Source organism: Heliangelus exortis, chromosome 2 (genome assembly GCF_036169615.1).
Source record: "Heliangelus exortis chromosome 2, bHelExo1.hap1, whole genome shotgun sequence".
Lineage (NCBI taxonomy): Eukaryota > Metazoa > Chordata > Aves > Apodiformes > Trochilidae > Heliangelus > Heliangelus exortis.
In genome coordinates, this window is record NC_092423.1 from 33,308,738 (window position 1) to 33,327,137 (window position 18,400).

An 18,400-nucleotide genomic window follows, 5' to 3' on the forward strand; every position below is an offset into this window, starting at 1 on the left:
TGTGAACAATTTCCCTAACATATGGAGTAAAATTAAGTGATTGGGAGTAGTCAGCATGGATTTATGAAGGCAGAAATCACATCTGACCAACCTGATAGCTTTTTGCAATGAGACACCTGGCTCATCTCATTGAAATGAGAGAGAAGTGGATGTTATTTATCTTGACTTTAGCAAAAATATTGATGCTGTTTCCCATAACATCCTCACTGACAGACTGATGAAGTACAGACTAAATAAATAAGTGATGAAGTGGACAGTAAACAGGCTGAACAGCTCAGTTCTAAAAGCTGTGGACAGCAGCACGAAGTCCAGCTGGAGGCCAGTGACTAGTGGAGCACCCCAGGGGTTTGTACTGGGGCCAATATTATTTAACATCTTAATTAATAACCTAGATGATGAGATGGAGGCCTCAGCAACAACAGTGTTTGCCAAGAAATGGTCATATTAACAAAAAATATTCAAGATACCCAATTATTTCATTGTTCTGTGACATTATATTCTAAATCAAAATGATGTTCCTCTTTTTTAGCTCATATTGACACCTAAAAGCAAAGAAGCAAAGCTGTAAATACTTGTTAATTTATGTAACTGAACTGAAGTTGACAAATGGAATTACTGAATTGACAGCATGATAATAGTTGCAATAAACATACATAAACTTAGTTGGAAACTCTTGAAAGACTTTTAAATGACAGCAAGTCACACATGGCCAAAGTTTTGGTAAATAAATCTGTAATTCCTAGTAAGCCAATTAAGTGACCAACTGATTTCAATGTATCAAACACTAAGCTGGGTGCCTACTTTCATACAAGCTATTTTAAGAACACTGCAGTTAAAAAGAAGAGGAAAAAAAAAAAGTTTTAAGCCTTTTTAAAATGTTTCTGGGTACCAAAATGACATTCAAGCTGCCCAGAAAACAAGGGCAAGTTTTCTTTCTGTTTTCTGCACTCAAATTATAGAACAAAATCCTGTAAAGTGTAGCCAGAAGGTTTAAAACCAGAACAAAATAAAACCACTAAACCTTGTTCCTATGTAAGCATCTCGTAAACTGTCCCAATGATTTAAGGAGGAGCTGAATCAAGCCACGGTAGAACAAATTTTCCAAGCTTCCACCTTCCATTATGAGTTTTAAGAAGTCACTCAAATGGATAGTGAAAGGAAATATATTTTTCATATCCTTCATTTCCAGTCCTGTCTTAGAAAATATGAGGACAGTTCACACCCCTCTACAGGGATATGATACATGCTAAGGGAAAAGAAAATCTCCTCAGAAACAAGCCACCAAGGTTTTCCCTGAAGCCTCCTGTTGGGTTTTGTAGCCTTTATAGAAAAAGGCTTTTATCCTGCTGGCTCCAACTTGCCAAACTGAGAGTTCTGGGTCTGCTTAGTATGTTGTGGTTACATTCACTCAGGGATTCTCTGTGGCTTTCTCTTGCCATCTCCCAGCAGAACCACCACAACTGTTTTAACCTCCTGGTATCAAAGTTTCTATCAGGCTTTTTGTTTAACCTAGCAATCCCAGGAAAGACTCTGAAGGAACATCTAAGTGCTCCAAGTCTTTGGAGAAGCAAGGCACACCATCTCTGCTCCACGTATTTACAGTTCAGATAATCTGCAGGTGAGAAGGGGAACACTGCTGCCTGACCAGCTTTTTTCCAAAGCCACAGAGGGAGTCAGTCCTGGAGATAAGCTCCACATGCAAGCAAAGGTACTACATCACTGGATCATTTAGTTTGTGCCTTGAAAAAGAAAGCACCACCTCAATTTTCAAGTTCACAGTAACAAAAATACCTTTAAAATTTAAGGACTGAGAACACTCATAGCAGAAAAATTCCTTTTAAATGCCCCAAACAATTTGGATTTACATTTCAATGCAACAAGTTTAATTTCTACTTCTTTTTTACACTGAAGAGAAGCTCCTTTGGCGCCAAGCCTAAGAAAGGCAGCCCACCACATCCTTGCCCACAGCTCCTGTCTCTGAGCACTGGCAATCACTGCTTACTCCCTGCTGCTTACAGGACTTCTCATGGTGGAAAAGGGCTGATGGCAAGGAAGCAATTTTTTTTTTTTTTTTTTTTTGTAAGTTTGTTATAAGGTTAGACTGCTTTAAAAGTCACTGTATTATTTCCTCCTGATGAAGCTTTCTCATCTTTGACTCTTTCCACAAAAACATCCATTCTTTTCTGGCTAGCCTTATTAATTCGACCATTTGGATTAAACCCAAATAAAAAGTTATTTCCTAGACAAGTTTTCTTTGTTTCCACATGTTAATCTATTTCTCTGTTTATTTAACTTGTGGTATCTTCATGACAGTTAACTTGACACATGAAAAAAATGGTATACAGAAAAATTAATGACATAAGGAACCCCAGAGGAACTAGTATCAGAAAGCTACAAAAAGAGGGAATATAACTATGTACATTAAGGAAAAAAATACAATTAAAGTACCTATGTAAAGGAGCCATTAATGAGTTACTTTGATCTCCTAATCTTATCTGGAACAATTTTTTCAGGTAGCTTTCTTTAATTCACAGGTCCATATGGCATTAATAATATACATTTCTCCATAGAGTATGCAAGCCTCAAGATTATGGTAAAGAGAAGAAACGAAGTGCAAAAATATTTTCCCCTATGGAACTACAGTTATTTAAGTAAGTACCTCCATGGAAGGCAAATCCATCTTTTTTTCAAAGCCTTGCTTTAGTAATTGCTTGTAAACTACTGAGCTCTTTTTCAGTCTGCTTTATATAAAATGACACAAGAAGTTTATGCTCGTACAACGCTATCAATTAAATGTTCTTTGCTTTTTTACAAGTTGTTTGTAACAAACATTGGAGCTCTCTCCAAAGCAGAATACAATCCGCCAACCTTCCTGTGTATTTCCCATGAGGATAATCATCCTTGGTGGTACTAAAGTTCACTAGCTGTAGTCACCAAGCTGTAATGGCATGTGGTAAAACTATGATATGCATTAAAAACTTAAAGACTTGTTACTCAGTAGCACAATACAACAGAAGACACTCTAGAAAAACTATCTACATTTCACAAACAGCAAATGGACAGCTTCCCTTTTTTTGAATGGGGACTCGATGCTTCGTGTTCAATCTGTGCAACCCATTTTCTCCTTCCTCCCTGCATTCTAAATATTCTTCTTACGTTTACTTCTTCTGCAATTCAGTAGTGACAGCTTCCTCCCTACACTCCTACATGTATTTTGCACAAGCTGTTAAACAGAATTAGTCCGTGGTCCTCCTTCATATCAGTCACCAATGGCCAAAAATTTTTCTGCAGAATCTGGTACACAAGAATCCAACTGACTTCACAGTTGCAAAAGCTCAGCAGCAGCCAGATTATTAAATAAAACAGAAAAGGAAAGTGTTCATAAGGGATACTTGATCACGCAGCTGGACAGATGGCTGTTTTTTTCCTTGTGTTCTGAAGGAGCCTAATAACCTGACCTTAGAAAAGGTCTAAGCTGACCCTCACCACCCAGTTTTGAACTTGTGCAACTACAGCCTGGCAGCAAGGTAGAAGAAAGTGTTTGAGGACTACGGGCATGCAGACTCTCCAAACAGCCACAAGAAGTGTTTGCTAGGTGAAAAAAGGTCCCCTAGGTGGACAGGAGGGAAGAGGTATGAACACAGCATTTGGAAGACAGGTTGAGCATGCCCTGTGTAAATGCTTTATGCTGCTTTTAACTAACATAAGGGCATCACTTGTAAGCAGACAACAACATAATTACTGCCTGGTATCATTTGGTTGTTGCACTCTGCACTCCACAATAATCCAAGTTAGTTCAAAATTCCAGCATCAGCAAGAGTGCTGGCTGAAACCTTTACCCAGAAAAGGCAAGAGATTTTTTATTTACCCTGAGCATAAGGGTAGTGTTCAAATTCCACATGTCTTTAATGCAATTTTTCCCTTACTTGAAAAATGAACAAGTTAAAATTACCTAGAGAAATTAAACCTTGTGATCTTCACAGACCTAGCAAAGCAGGAAGATTAATATAAGCAAATTGCCTATCACACCTCTCCCCCCAAAAAAGGTAAAATTACATCCTGGTGAATCTTCCAGTTGCAGTTTACTAATACCTATTTTAGTAGTGGACAGGAACAACCAGTTTTAAGGTAACAATCTACAATCAATTTTGTGTTTTTTAAAGATGAAATAAAAATATCAGAAGAGATACCAGGAAAAAAAAATTGACATTGGAAAACTGACAGATTCTGGGAAATGAAATAATTCAAGTCTGAATGTCCTTCCTTCACCATGTGTTAGGACCACATGGCACAAGGAGAAAAGTCAACATGTGCAGTATCTGAAACCCTTGTCACAGAAGAAATTGGTGGGTAATGAAGAATTAACTCATTATGCAAGTGCTGATTTCTGTGTATGTTTAAATCTGGAGGCACCCACTACCCCTTTCTGCAGAGCTTCCTGACGAGTTCAGGATTCAGAGGGAAAATGGCTTAATCTTCAGTAATGATGCAATGTGAGGATACCATGTGGGACATACTTTATGCTGTCTTCCATGCTGAGGTTGCAGTTCCAAGAATAAAGAGTTGGTCATCCTGTCTCCCTCCACCACCCATCTTATCATATTCATCTTATCTTCTATCTATCTTGCTCCACAAAGACAGGCACTCACTCCTATGTGATGTTGCTAAGTCATGTGCGGACACAGCATGCAGGAAACTGCTCTTCTACAAAAAACTCCTGTTAATACAGTGGACACTCTATTAGAATTTCTTTTTTTATGTGGATTTCTCCAGGATGAGATGAACGTCTCTGGTGGTTTCACTTCACCCTGTTCCTTCATGGAAGCATCCCTTTGTTTCTGCACATCTTGACTTTGCACCTTCTTACATTCCTTGAATATAGTGTCAGATAAACAGGTAAAAAAACCCCAGTTCAGCTACAGTAACTTTTTTTTTTTTCCTAAAATATATTTCACTGGGGAACTGCAATTTACACTGAATGCTGTAAACATTTCCTATTAGCTTACTCCCAAAACTCATTTAAGAATGGGATATGATCACATGCAGCTAACCTGTGAAGCAAAAGAATGAGTCATCAGTCTGCAAGCTGATCAACAGGCAGAATCACAGATTCAGACCAAGGTGAACACATTATTGAATGAAACACCAGTTTCTAAATTACACCTCTGGAGAATGCAGTCTAGGACAGCAACTCATAAACATATCTACCTAACCTCGCTAAGAATACAGTTGGCCATCTAGGCAAAAAAGTCCATGGATTTCAGGCTAGGGAAATCTCCCTGAAAATGCTGGAAACAACGAATTAAATTACAGCAACATACTTGTAACTAACTTGGTCGACTCTTTTGTCCTATTCTTTTATAGTTCTGGCATAAATATTATGTATTAGGAAGATGTAATTTTTAAATTAAATTTTTAAATTACATATACAATAGGTAGTTTTAATTAATTTATAGTGAACTCAATTAGTTTTACTCCTACTGAGAATACAGTCTTCCTCATAGCAGGTAAAAAAAAGACAATCGTGCAAAGGCTCTCTCATTTTGCATTCAAGCAGTTCCTCCTTTGACTAAACAAAGATAAAAGTCTCCCATAAAATGAGAGAACTTCCCACCAACCACATTGACAAAAAAGGCTCAAATTCTGCTTGCATCTTTGCCAGTCTAAATGCAAATAATCTAGGTAATAAGTTTAGATTTCTACCAAAGCAACTGAAAGCAAAACATGTCCCTGAAGATCTACAGCCTGATTAGTAATGATAAACTGAGACAGCACAGCCCCAGCTGCTCAACATTACACCAAAAAAGTGGTGGGCAGGTTCAGAGAAAGCAGCACAGATTGGTTTCACTCCTATTCACAATTTACCCCTGCTATTTCACTCACCCACTCCCTCTTCACCAAAGCATGACATGCCAGTTGATGAGATTTAAACTGTGTGATATTCAGCTACTGCCATCACAAATTACTAAATAAATTAACAAAATGCCACCATTCCACATAGTAACTCCCTAACACCACGCTAGCCTGGTGTCTTTTCAGATGTTTCACTCTCCTTCCAGGCTCTTCTGCCTTGCCACCACCCAACCAGCTGCAGCACCAGCACCAAGCCGTGACCACAGCTCCTGCTCCTTCCCTGCCCTGCAGCAGCAAGGCTTTCTCTTGGAGTTTTTATATAGCAAAAAAGGGGTCTGTCTTTTCATACATCACTGGCACCCAGACTTGCTAAAGATGACACAGACTTTTGCCATCCCAAGAATTTATCTTTTATTTATTTTCATCTTTCAGTCTTTGTTGTCTTGCTAATTTTATTGTCTTTGTCTGGGCCATGTACTAGGAAGCGACCTGATAAGCAATCTTATCTTTAGGTGCCCATCAGGCATGATAGAGTGAGGTAAAGATCTGTTAATTGAGAGTATGTTTGGTATGTTAAAAGAGCAGAAAAAATACTGATTCGAGAGAGACATATTTTATGTTTTCTAAGTGTTTACATCACAAGCCCTTCACTGAGGACCACTGTTGGTGCAGTCCACACCAGGGGGATGTCACCCCCAAACCTACACCTGTACCTATACCTCACTGAGCACTGCATCCTGTGAATTACCCCTTTAGCTACTGCATGCTAGAGATGATGGATCCCACTCTCCTGGGAACCCTATCCACAGCCAGTGCACAGTTGCCTGAACTAGCTTGGCCCTCAGTGAGAGAGGGGAAAGAGAGCGGGAAGAAGAAGGTGGGATAAGGGCCTTCAGCTCAGCTCTTCAGGAAACTTCCCCACCAGGCTACCCTGCAGGTAAGAACCTCATGAAGAAAAATAATAGCAAAGATAAATTAACTGGATGAGCGCTCAAAACAGGGCGGTACAGGATGATACGGCATTTATGGACTCCCAGCATTTCCCAAACAGGGAATACAACTAAACTTTTGTATTGCTACCTTCAAACCTATGCTTCAACAGCTTAACAAGAAGGTAATTTTGAGGGCTGTAAAGACTACTTCCTTTCTTCTCCGATCTGGACCTGCCTCTTCACTGTCATGGTTTAATACTGACTAAAAACACGGTTTCACTCATTTTTTAAGGTAACTCAATTTCCATCTGTTTTGTGGCTTTTGATTAACTTATTTCTCCTTTTAAGTACTTACAGCTTGGGAAGAGGAAAAGCAAATAGATTGGTGATGAGCAGAAGGAACAAAAACTGGCTGTGCAGGATACCCACTCCAGGAACTGGACCGCCTCACCTACAGGCAGGATGGAAAGCAGCTTGGGGATGTCTCCTTCCTGCTGATGGAAACACGAGGGGCTGTGAAAGATTGTTTTCACACCAGATTGAGGCTCTATCACACCTACCACGCAGTGACCCAGAGCACCCCTGCCACACACACAATTAAATTCTGTCAAGCCACTACTGACCACCCCGAGTGCACAGCACATGGCACGCTTTAATTTAGCATTAGTAAAATACCAACAGCCCCTGGAGAGACTTGGATTTTATTCTACTCTAAAAATATGTTCACTGTACTGGAAGCAAAGCAGCAGCAGTGAATAATAACTATTAATCATCTGCTCTTTGAACATTTCCATACCTATACCAAATGTCTTGAAAGGGATAGCTCCTCTTCTCCAACAGAAATGCCCAAACAAGTATTTTTCTGAAAAGAAAGACCATTTCAGGCTGTAGATATTAACTCCACATTTCCTTTCAAAACTACTGAGATCCCGGAAGCAGAACAAACAAGAATTCAGAACCTAAGACTGCAGCTCAAATATTTTCAACAGCTGAGGAAAAATCCTCTTCCACATATTCTAACTACTTAAAAACCAGAGGCACAGCATGTACCTCATGGCTAACTGTGTAGATTTATGATTCTGCTCTCTGGGAAGTCACTGCCCTGTAAAAGGATATGACCAGCTTTACAGGTCAAGGTAAAAATCTATTGCTCTGAAATGGACTGAAAATGGAAAACACATCTAGCTGCCTAAACACACAGAGCTATCAGATTCAGAGGTAGGATACACCACACCAGCTTTGATAATTTAAATAGCACAGCAAATGCCTTTCTTCTCCATTTGACAACTTCTCTTTTTGCTTTGCATTTTCCTTGCTTTTCAGCCCTTTGGAAGCCTCACTCAAAAGGGAGATGTCACATTTCCCCTAGAACCACATTGGCTTATGACACATTTAATAATTCCAAAAATACATAATGCATTAATTTGACACACTCCTGTCATCAAGACCTTAATTTCTAATATCTTCTTTTCCAGATAAAATTAACAAATTTCTCGGCCTCAGCCATCTAATTTGAATCACTGTAAGAGGGAAAGTTTCTTCCCACTCATTCCAAGGTCCTTCACATGGGAGAGTCCCAAACCTCTGTGGAAGGTCTGCTTGAGGCTCTTCTTAAATGTACTATGTTCTCATCCTAGCAAGTGACTACTAGCAAGCTGCTTTTAATTCCTACTTTTTCTTGACTGCTTTCTCACCTACTCTTGTTTCCCCATTAACTCTTCCTTTTCACCTTGATTTTACCCTCTAGACCTGTGTGTCCCTCTTTATCACCAGGCTACCATGCATGCTACAAGTTATCTCAAATTTTGCTCAGGACTACATCAATGATTTCTGTGCAATACTCTACAAGTGCTGTCTGGTTCAGGTAGAACCCTAAAAATTAAAGTGGGGCATTTTCTGTAATATAGAAGTGCTTCTGCTATATAAACTTTACGTCCTTCTCTAGAATGACAGCTCCTTCTCTTTCAATGTAAAAAGGTAGGGACAGAGAGAGACAGGGTATCTAGATATATTTAAATGCTTTATGGTGTCTTCTGCTGGACAATTAACTTTAGTCAGTTGAGTCAGAGAATAGCAAGAAATCCACCTGCTCACACAGGTCGTGTGTGCAATGCCTGTGACCTTTCTGGTGAATTCTATGGGTTACACAACACCTCAGAGAAGTTGCCAGTTCATCTTCTCGAAAGACCTTACTTGGTTAAATATTACATATAACTTGAAGAAAGCAGGAGAATTATTGGCAGAGCCAGTATTAAGATGCAACAAGCCCTTTTTTTTGTTTTTTCATTGTAATACTGAGTTACCCTTGCAGTGACCTAAGACAACTGACTAGGAGGGAATGGAGCCCAACACTGTCAATGCCACCACAGGCAGCATCGTCACAACTTGATCCAGCACCACTGTCTTTCCCTTGCCTCCCTCATCACATATCTTTTTCTCACCCCCCCACCCCAACTGTCTGTACACACAAATCAAATTACCTGCTGCTATGTTTTTTCACAGAATGTCCATAAATCTTATTTCCTGCTTTCAGAATTTGATAGTACACCAAATAATAGGAGCAAACCTCAAAACCCAGAAACCTAGCCCAAACTGTAAACTGATGTTGCTGACGTCAATCTTCCCTCCTTAAATCAGTCCTCTGACAGAAAAGGGTGCTTTGCAAAGATAATAAGTACTGGTAATTATTTTTCATAGTCTTCAATACACAGCCATTTGCACTTCTGAAAGACAATTACAAAACATTATTCTGACTCTGTGCATCACCAAAGCAAAACAGTGAATGTAATGTACTAACATACTCTCTTTGCACCCATCTCTGCGGGTGCAAAAAAAAACCACAAACTAATAATAGTAATTTTAAGGATACCCTTTCTGCATCCTCTTCCACTGCTTTTTGTCCAATCCCTCCATGGGCTCATCATTAAAAATAAGAGCCCCATTCACTGTCATTAAGGTGCATAACCTGGACACAAAGTAAAACAAAAGCTCCCCTTTTTAGACCAAGTTGCTTAGATGGCAACAGTGTACAAGTGAAAGCAGCCTGGCTGAGCAATCTAAGAGTATTGTTGGATGCAAGTTTAGAAAAGAGAAAAGCAAAGACAGGTGTAGGTGCCTCCTAAGGATACCCATGGACTTGCTCCATGGCATCATGCAAGTGGGACGAAGCTGATCTTCCTTTTTGTTCCCATATGCCTGGGCAAGCAGCCCAGCTAAATGCACACAGCACTAGCAGGAAGACTCAGCTCTGAATGTGCTCTTCATACCATAATCATTGGCCAATTCAACCAAAAATTTCTCCCAGTTCTTCCCAAGGCCAAAGAAATAAATGGAGCTGGAGGCCTACTGACAAGATGGAGAAAATGTCCCTGACTTGGGCAAGCAGCTCTAAAAGAAACAGGAGGAAAGACTGGAAGATTTGTCTTTGTAAGGCCCAAAATAATCACAGTCATGTCTTTGCCAGTAACTACTGTTCTTCTGCTAAATTTGCATAATCTTCTCCACAACAAGGTATGTTTGACACATGATTTTTAAAAATCTATTTAAAAAAAAATCTTTTTGCAGATTAAATTAGTAAAGCTATGAAGGCTAAAAAACTTAATATAAAAAATTTATGCCAGCCTACTTCATTACACACATCATGTGCAAATTTATTACAGGAAAATGTTAGCTAATTAAATTTATTATGCTTTGATTTATAATTTTTGCTAACTTATTTAATTTAAAAATTCTCGATTTATGTAACTTATTATGGCACAACCATTGTTAATGAACCTTACAAAAGGTACTGTTGGATAAATTCATGCAAAGCAGATGAAGCAGAGCAGGATGAGGGATTATGTTCTCAGACTTCTGAAGCAAAGAAGCCTGAAATAAATGCAAGTAGTGAGTGTTTGGAGCAGCGGGTGCATCCATTGTAATTATTTCAGACTGCATACTGATTGCAAAAGATTAACATAAATAGGAGTTGTTATTGCAGATGTCTCTATTCTTGGTAGGAAATCCCTTGCATATAGGAAGCACAGAATAAAAAATGTGAAGATGCTGTACTACAGCATCATAACCTTTGACTATCCTTTTTTTTCTGTTCAGGATGTACCAAAAGAAATGTAAATAAAGCTGTTCATCTTTTGGCCTTGAAGGGAAAACACCACTCCTCTCCAATAACATGGTAAAATAGCCAGATGTAACATCAGTGAGCGAGTGAGATGAAATGTAACATCAGGAGTGAGAGTTTTGGCACATTCCCTCCTTCCTTCCAGAAGTTTCCTCAGACTGCACAGAACAATATTATCCTCTGGAGTCTACATGGCTTGCGGCTACAACCGTAGTCAATAACATAAAATTCACAGTAATTAACAGTTTTAACATCCTTGTTTCTCTGTTCAAAACAGCAAATTGGGAATATAAATTATTCCCATGGAATTCTGGTATTTCCAACTCGTCTTCTACATTCAGAAACGGCAAAAATTCATGTACTGCAATCCATTCAGTCTGTGAAAAAAAAAATACACAAACGTCTTCTTTCTGAAAAATTCAAAATACAGAAGTAGGTAAAAATGCCTAATGGCATACCAGAGGTGTGTATAATACATCTCATCATATCTTCTGCTTCACTTACTCATTTGTAATTTCTCATCGCAGTAGGATCACAACACACAAAAACCGGGAAGAAAAGTAAATGGCTCAAGGCAGAACTCTTTGACTCCAACTTCCATCTGCTCAGGTCTATCACTGCAACTTTTTAAAGAAGAATTATACAGCTATTCAAGCTCTTTAGGTATTTGTGGGGCGGCTATATGAAGTACCCTCCACACTTGCAGAGATGGGTATGAGTCAAAGATGCTCCCTACTCAAATGAGCACGGCTACAGTGGGTCAGCACAGCCTCTGTCTGTAGGCTGAACGTTATTTTTTATGGTTCTGCATTAAACATGAAACAAGGTCATATGGGCCTGCCCACAGAGCAACACACATCCCCACATAAGCTGTCTTTGACAGTCACAAACAGCAGGGCTGTCAGCTCTCATCACTGGCCAGACCCCAGAGCTTCACCCCACTTCTGGAGACCAAGGGGTGCGAGCACAATCCCTGAACATTTCTCAGCCCTGTGATCGCTCCATACTGGATGGTGCGAAGAATGTGTCAAACTCAAACCCAGTTTTCTTGGCCTGGGAAGAACATCCTCTCTTTTGCTGCCTGGGACTCACTGTGCTACAGGGCATCATGATGGGCACCTCTGCAGCCCAGCCCTGCTAGCAGATGGGACTGGTCTCTTCCCAAAAGAGACCAGGCCCTGGAGGAGGATGGTCAACAGTGGTTTGAATGTTGCCAAAAACCAGAAGCCCAGAGAGCACGTCTGTCCCACAGTACAGACACTGCTAGGGCACCAGGCTGAGACAAACAGTTTAAGTATCAGACTCCACCGACAGCACAGAGCATCTCATACTCTGAACCTGTGCCTCTATTTCAACATTACAAAACGGTCTCATCAGCTGCAGTCAGGTACAGCTTTAAAATAAAATGTAGGAGTGAAGAAACAACAGCCTTGTCTAACATTTACAGAACAACTTTTAGTGGAGCAGATCTCACAGGATTTCTTAAATCTTTCCGAGCCAACTGTATAATGCCACAGGTTTTCACAAGTGCAGCAGAGTTTGGGTCTCAATATACATATGATTTCTTCTAGTCCCTGCCAGCTGCAATGGGTCAAATGCTGGCAGAGCAGAGAAGCAATTCTACAGAACAAGGCTGCAGAGGAGGGGACGTACAGTCTGTGGCAGCAGCAGAGGGAATTCACCACAAGCACGACACAACCACTGGAGTCTGAAAAAAGAGGGAATAAGCCTGAAAATAAAGACAGAAATCAACTTTTCCCAACACAGAGCAGCAGGGTTGCAACAGAAATGTTACCATACTTGTAGGGGGGGAGCGGGGAATTTATGAGCACAAATACAAATTCTGCAAATCCTTTCCAAAGGACTGTCCTTGAACAACTGAAGCAAGATCCCAATCTCCCCAGCCTAGCTACACAACAGAGCTCAGCAGGAATGAAATGCATTGTACATATGTCACTTCTATCATTTTGAGCAGAATCTTGTTTTAGCAGCCTGTCCGATGACAAGGGTTGATATGAATTCAATAGATAAAATGGAAGTCCCAGAAATATTTATTTCAATTATTTTTGTTAGAAACACCTCACACCCCATCTGGACATATGCTGTGTTCAAATCTGCATGAACAGCATCCATTCTTAAGGTGTTTTCATTATGATTTTGCTAAGTCTATCAAACTGAGACAGCATGTGCATTATGGACAAAAATCTACTATGGCTTACACCTACCTTAATCAAAGTAACTACAGTAAGCTCAGATTTAAGCAGGTTTACTGCATGTGAGTGAACCTCAGGCAAAAAAACCCCAAAAACCAACAACCTACAACACTGATATTTCAAAAACAAATAGCAAAATACTCACAAATGGTAACACCTCTGTACAACCCTGATCTCAGATCTGAACCCACACATATTTCCACGGGTTGTTCTTCTCCTCCTAAGAATCCCTGCTCCACCACCAGCAGACCCATCTGGCAGGTCTGGCAGGGGCATGGGAGGACCAGCTCTGGCTGACACTGGCACTGAGAGATTTTTGCTCCCCTGCTCCACATAATTCTCAGCCCCCACAAGGCATTCGGTCAGGGCATGGGAAGAGTCCTCTGTAGTTGAAACCTCTAAGGGAGAGGAAAACATAATTTTCAAAAAGCAGCAGCAAAGAAAAGGGAAGAGAAACAGTAAGATGGAAATAAAACGGTTAAGAAATCAAGGACTGTAAACATTCGCATTAGTATCCAAATAATTACACAAGGGAAATTACACAAAGTTTATTAACTAGCTATACTGCTATGCTGTAATAAACCATTTCTCCACCCTTGACTGAGAAATGCAGAGGTGCTGTACTTTTTTAAGCCTTTAGAAGAATTTTCCTACCTATCACTTGAGAACACCTTACCTTCTTACTCAGAATGACCACTTTCCCCTAAGAAAGGAAAGCCCTATCTACCTCCCATTTCAGACTTCCCAAGCTGACTCACATCTTTCAAACTCTTTTTCTTTGTTGTGCCAACACCTTTAATGGACTTTGTTCTTTAAACATCACTTTGGTTCAGAGAAAAATTAGAACAAGGTTTTAAAAGTTCTGGGGAAGGAAAAAAAAAATTAAGTAAACAGCTGGCAAGTTAGAGATTTTAAACCCACATTGCAAAATGTCACGTGGGTCTTCCCCACTGCTGACAACACTGAAATCTCAACTACCCACCCTCCCCTAAACCATGGCACTCACTATGGGAAAGTAATTGAACAATTTTTCTCAGTAAGGGTTTGGAGAATACCTTCTGAAGTGATGAATCACAACCTTTGAGGCTGTAAACAAACCATGGTAATTAAAAACATTCGCAACACACACAACGATATTCATGTTAAAATCTCAAATGGCAATATTTTAGAGCACAGTAAGCATAATGCAGTCTGGCAGAAGCAGTACTGAAAACTTGTCATTCATCTCACACCCTGAACGAGACACCCATCCTATAAAGAAAGTTCTCTTTTGTAGAAGAGCCCAGTTCTTTTTAAGATGACTTTAAGATGATGACTTCTGAGGGAAGCTCATTACTGCTGATAGCTGTGAGCCCTTCCACAGGTGTCCAGAGACAGAACTTCTCTCAGAGATGCTTCCCTGGATGCTCCATGACTTGCCCATTTGTACCAGTACCTATGTCTCAGTCCCGACAAACCCCCTGTCCTATGCATGCCCAAAACTGCCCATTTTCTCTGTGCTAAGGAAAATGCCTCCATCAGGGCTGCCAAGAAGGTAACTGTAGGCTTAGCAAGAATATGTTTTAGAGTTACCAGGATGTTTTATCTTTTTAGCTCTCACCAGAGGTACAAATCTTACAGGAAATGTTTCAGCACATCCTGATCCTTCCACACTTCATCTCTCCAGATGAGCTTCCTTATAAAGGTATTTTATTTTTCAACCCCCTGACAGCTCTTCAGAGACAGCACTCCATCTTGTATTGCTCCCAAACCCAACAAATGTAAGCTCAAACTGAAGAACACCAACTACATCACATCTGATGAATTATTGTTTCATCCATTTCAGGTTTTGGTACTGCTGGGTTTCTTTCCTGGACAGGCAAGCAAACCAAGGTCCCCTTTCAAATGAAACCCCTAACGAAAAATCAAAGGATTTCACCTGCAAGGGTAATTACAACACCATGTAAGCACACAAGGTGAACTTCACAATGTCTCACAGAGCCCCTGAAGTAAAGAGGTTTTCCCCAAAGCCATGGTCTGACATGTCAGGGTGACAAGTCTCAGAGGGACCTGGTAAAACACCTGTTCCCTTCTTGTAGAAGACAATTGACATCGAGATGCCAGCACCACCACTCCTGCAGGGCAACAGGGCATCTGGACTTCAGCCCAGTGTTTTCTTTGCTTGTTTCTGCAGTCATTGAATAGCAATATTCTCCTAATTGCATCCAAGGAATGCAGTGTTCCTCTCTAATATGAAAAAGCATAGGCTATGGAACAGGAAGCAGGTTTCAAAAGGCTTACAAAGATGGGCTCTTATCCCCCATTCTGGTGTGAAAACAATAAAAAGGTAATATAGTTACACTTTTCAAAAATATATTTAATTAATTTTGGAAGTGAAGACACAGTGCACACTTGCTTTTCATTTCCTTCTCCCAGGTTCATTCTTTATTTAGTAAGAGCCAGGAAAATTCTTTTGAAAAAGTAATATATTCAGGACTAATAAAATCCAAGTGCAAAATATTTTCAAAAGCAGCCTAGGCACAATTATTAAGTTGTCAAACAGAAGCATCTCATGTAAGTTATAATGGAGAAGTGACACAGTTAACAGTTAATTCCTCAGACAGAAAAGGAGCTAGTTCCAGGAACAACCCTTCTATCCAAAATGCCACTAGGTAACTCCAAGAACAGTCAAGTATATGGGTGAAAACAAGTCAACCTGACTACAGTGTTTATGCTAGCAAGAAGGCCACATCTCACCAATCACAGAGAGTCTCTATCTGCCCACATCAGATGCCCACAGCAAGCTTGATATCAGTAATTAAACACAAATATGCTTTTTTAAAACTAGATGGCAACAGTAAATGAAGTGCACTTCCCTGATAGTTCATTCTTAAAAAGTAAATCCTTCTCTGTCAGCTGTGGTATTTAAGTCACTAAAAAGTTATCAATGTTATAAAAAGTTGTCAATGCTCTTTACCTGTAACTGACTGCATCGAAATGAAGGAACATCAGAAGGGCTGAGACCAAACGCTCCATTAGCTCCTGAATACAAACATTCCATCTTCACTCACAAAAATATTATTTTTGCTACTAAACAGTTATTTATTACATTCAACAGCATTTTTAGCCACTTTACTTCAGTGTTTTTAGAATGCAGGTCGTAATAATACTCTTATTTAAAGGCAAATAAAACTGAGGAAGTTATGGATGCATTTGGAGCAGAGAAGGCTACTTTGAGAAGCCAAGTGAATGGAAGACCATGTGGTCACAGAATCTGCCCCTCATTCCCCATTGCTTTGAATAAATGCAGCAGTTTTCTGCAGGTCTGACAATATTTTATTCTCTCTTTGCAGAAGCCCAAGTGATTACTTAACATTCAAAGCTGCAATCCACAGCTTCTAGAGCCAGAATTTAAAACTAGCAGGTTTAGGCCACTTGATTAAAATTGCTTCATTAAAACAACAATCAACCAAGCCACAGTAACTCCAGTCAGCAAAACTCCTTTTGGGGAGTCCACAGAAAACCCCATCTTACCCACTAAGTAAAGGAAATAAAGAGGAAAGTAAAGGACCTGTGCAATGTGCAGCGTCCTCATTCACCTCATGTTTTTCTAATGATTCCCCAGCTAACTCAAAATCCATAAACCTTTTAAAGCAATTTACTTATGATCAAAGCATAGCTTGCCCAGTCATGCATGTCACAGTGAAAGAAATACTAAGATGACAGTGCATGGAGCTGACACTGCATGGAGAGTTTCTCTGAGGGAATGCTGCTAAGTTCTTAGAGGCAGAGGCTGTAGAAATACGTTTGTGGTGCAGTGATACAGCTATAAATAAAGTCCAAATTTGAATGGTATTTTTATACAAATTCATCCTGAAATTAACGCAAGATGTATTTAAAGTTGATCTGATCTGCAGCTTGCTTTCACATCAAGAAAGATACTTGGAACAACAGTTTTTTTGTATTAACAAAAAATAAATACACATCTGTGAACCGAGATCAGTTGCAAAGGTGTGATGGCAATATCCCTATGGCAAACTTGTGAGAGGGAGTCATCCTCACACAACAAATACTGAGTGAAAGAGGGTACATCAATTATTGCTGCACACACCAGATCAAAAGAACAGCACACAGCTGACACGCTCCTAGTTGCTCATGCAGCATGACAATGAGGAGGGCTGATGAGATGATATTAGACAATACAACAGCATTGTTGTTCAATGTGTTCAATTTTTAACAGATTCATGCACATACTATTTTTCTTGCTCCCAGTTGAGGGACGTTTCAATGCTACTGACACTGCACAGTTGACTGCTGTTGTTCAATGTGTTAAAAAAAAAAATCTGCTATAATTAAGGAATCGCTTGGCCTCTGTCCATTCTGTTCCACGCTGTTGCCTCACGCTTGTTTAAAGAACTGAGAAAATTTGTTGAAAATGTGGCAGATAGTGGGAAGGAAAAAAAAAAACAATGTTAAGCTTGACTGGCTCAAATTAGGCAGTATTTGTACAGATGGAGCACCTGCCGTGACTGGCAAGAACAGTCATGTCGCTTTGCAAGAAAAGTTTCTGGATCAAAAGTTACTGAAATACCATTTGTACCCATCAGGAATTTTTTCTGAGCCAAAGATCTTGGTTTCTTACATGTCTAAATCCTGTCATCTGCTACTCTAGCAAAATAAGTATTTATGCATGAGAGCTGCCAATAAGCATACCATGTAATTGATGAAAAAGATGAGCAGAATACATACACAATGTCTTCTGTCAAAGGGCAAAAACTGAAAGATTCTGGAAACAGAGAGAGACCAACACAATTTCTTAAGAGAAATTATTAACCCTTCAGTAACAATTAAAAGCGGGGTGGGATCAGAAAACTCATCTTTAAGGACATGACATCTCATCTTTGCAGCCCCAATACATACCTACAGGGAAAGGACTGCCTATTTACTGCATGCTGTCATCCATGTGCTACTTTTAAGTCAAAGCTGAGATGTTCTTGTTCTATTTAAACTGGTGTGCCTCAGTTACTTGCAGTGTGCATGAAATGACAACTGAAGTTCTGAGAAATATTGTGAGGTGATGTTTCGGGAGTTGTTTTGTTCTAAGTTTGAGGACTCTAGAAAACTATAATTTCCTATTAGTATCCCATTTTATCATGTAATGTGGACCACTTTCTTTGAAACAGTTTCTTTGAAGCAGTCTTAGCTATAAGAAAGGTGTAATGGCTTCTCCTTGCAGCAGCAGAGAAAAGTTCTGTCCTATCTACAGAACAGGACCTGGCAGAGCCAGAGATCAGCAAAACCCAAAA

General features: G+C 39.8%; 1 protein-coding gene across 3 annotated transcripts in view; it reads right to left on the reverse strand.

Annotated features, from left to right (window-relative positions):
- LRRC3B (leucine rich repeat containing 3B) overlaps nucleotides 1-18,400 on the reverse strand; it is a 46,371-nt gene that overhangs the window by 21,090 nt on the left and 6,881 nt on the right. The window contains exon 1 of one of the 3 annotated variants that reach the window (XM_071735471.1): nucleotides 18,019-18,200. The exons of the other annotated variants lie outside the window; for them this stretch is intronic. The gene's annotated coding sequence lies outside the window, so the exon portion shown is untranslated. Of the gene's footprint in view, nucleotides 1-18,018; nucleotides 18,201-18,400 lie in introns of those variants that run through there. 3 annotated transcript variants of the gene reach the window in all.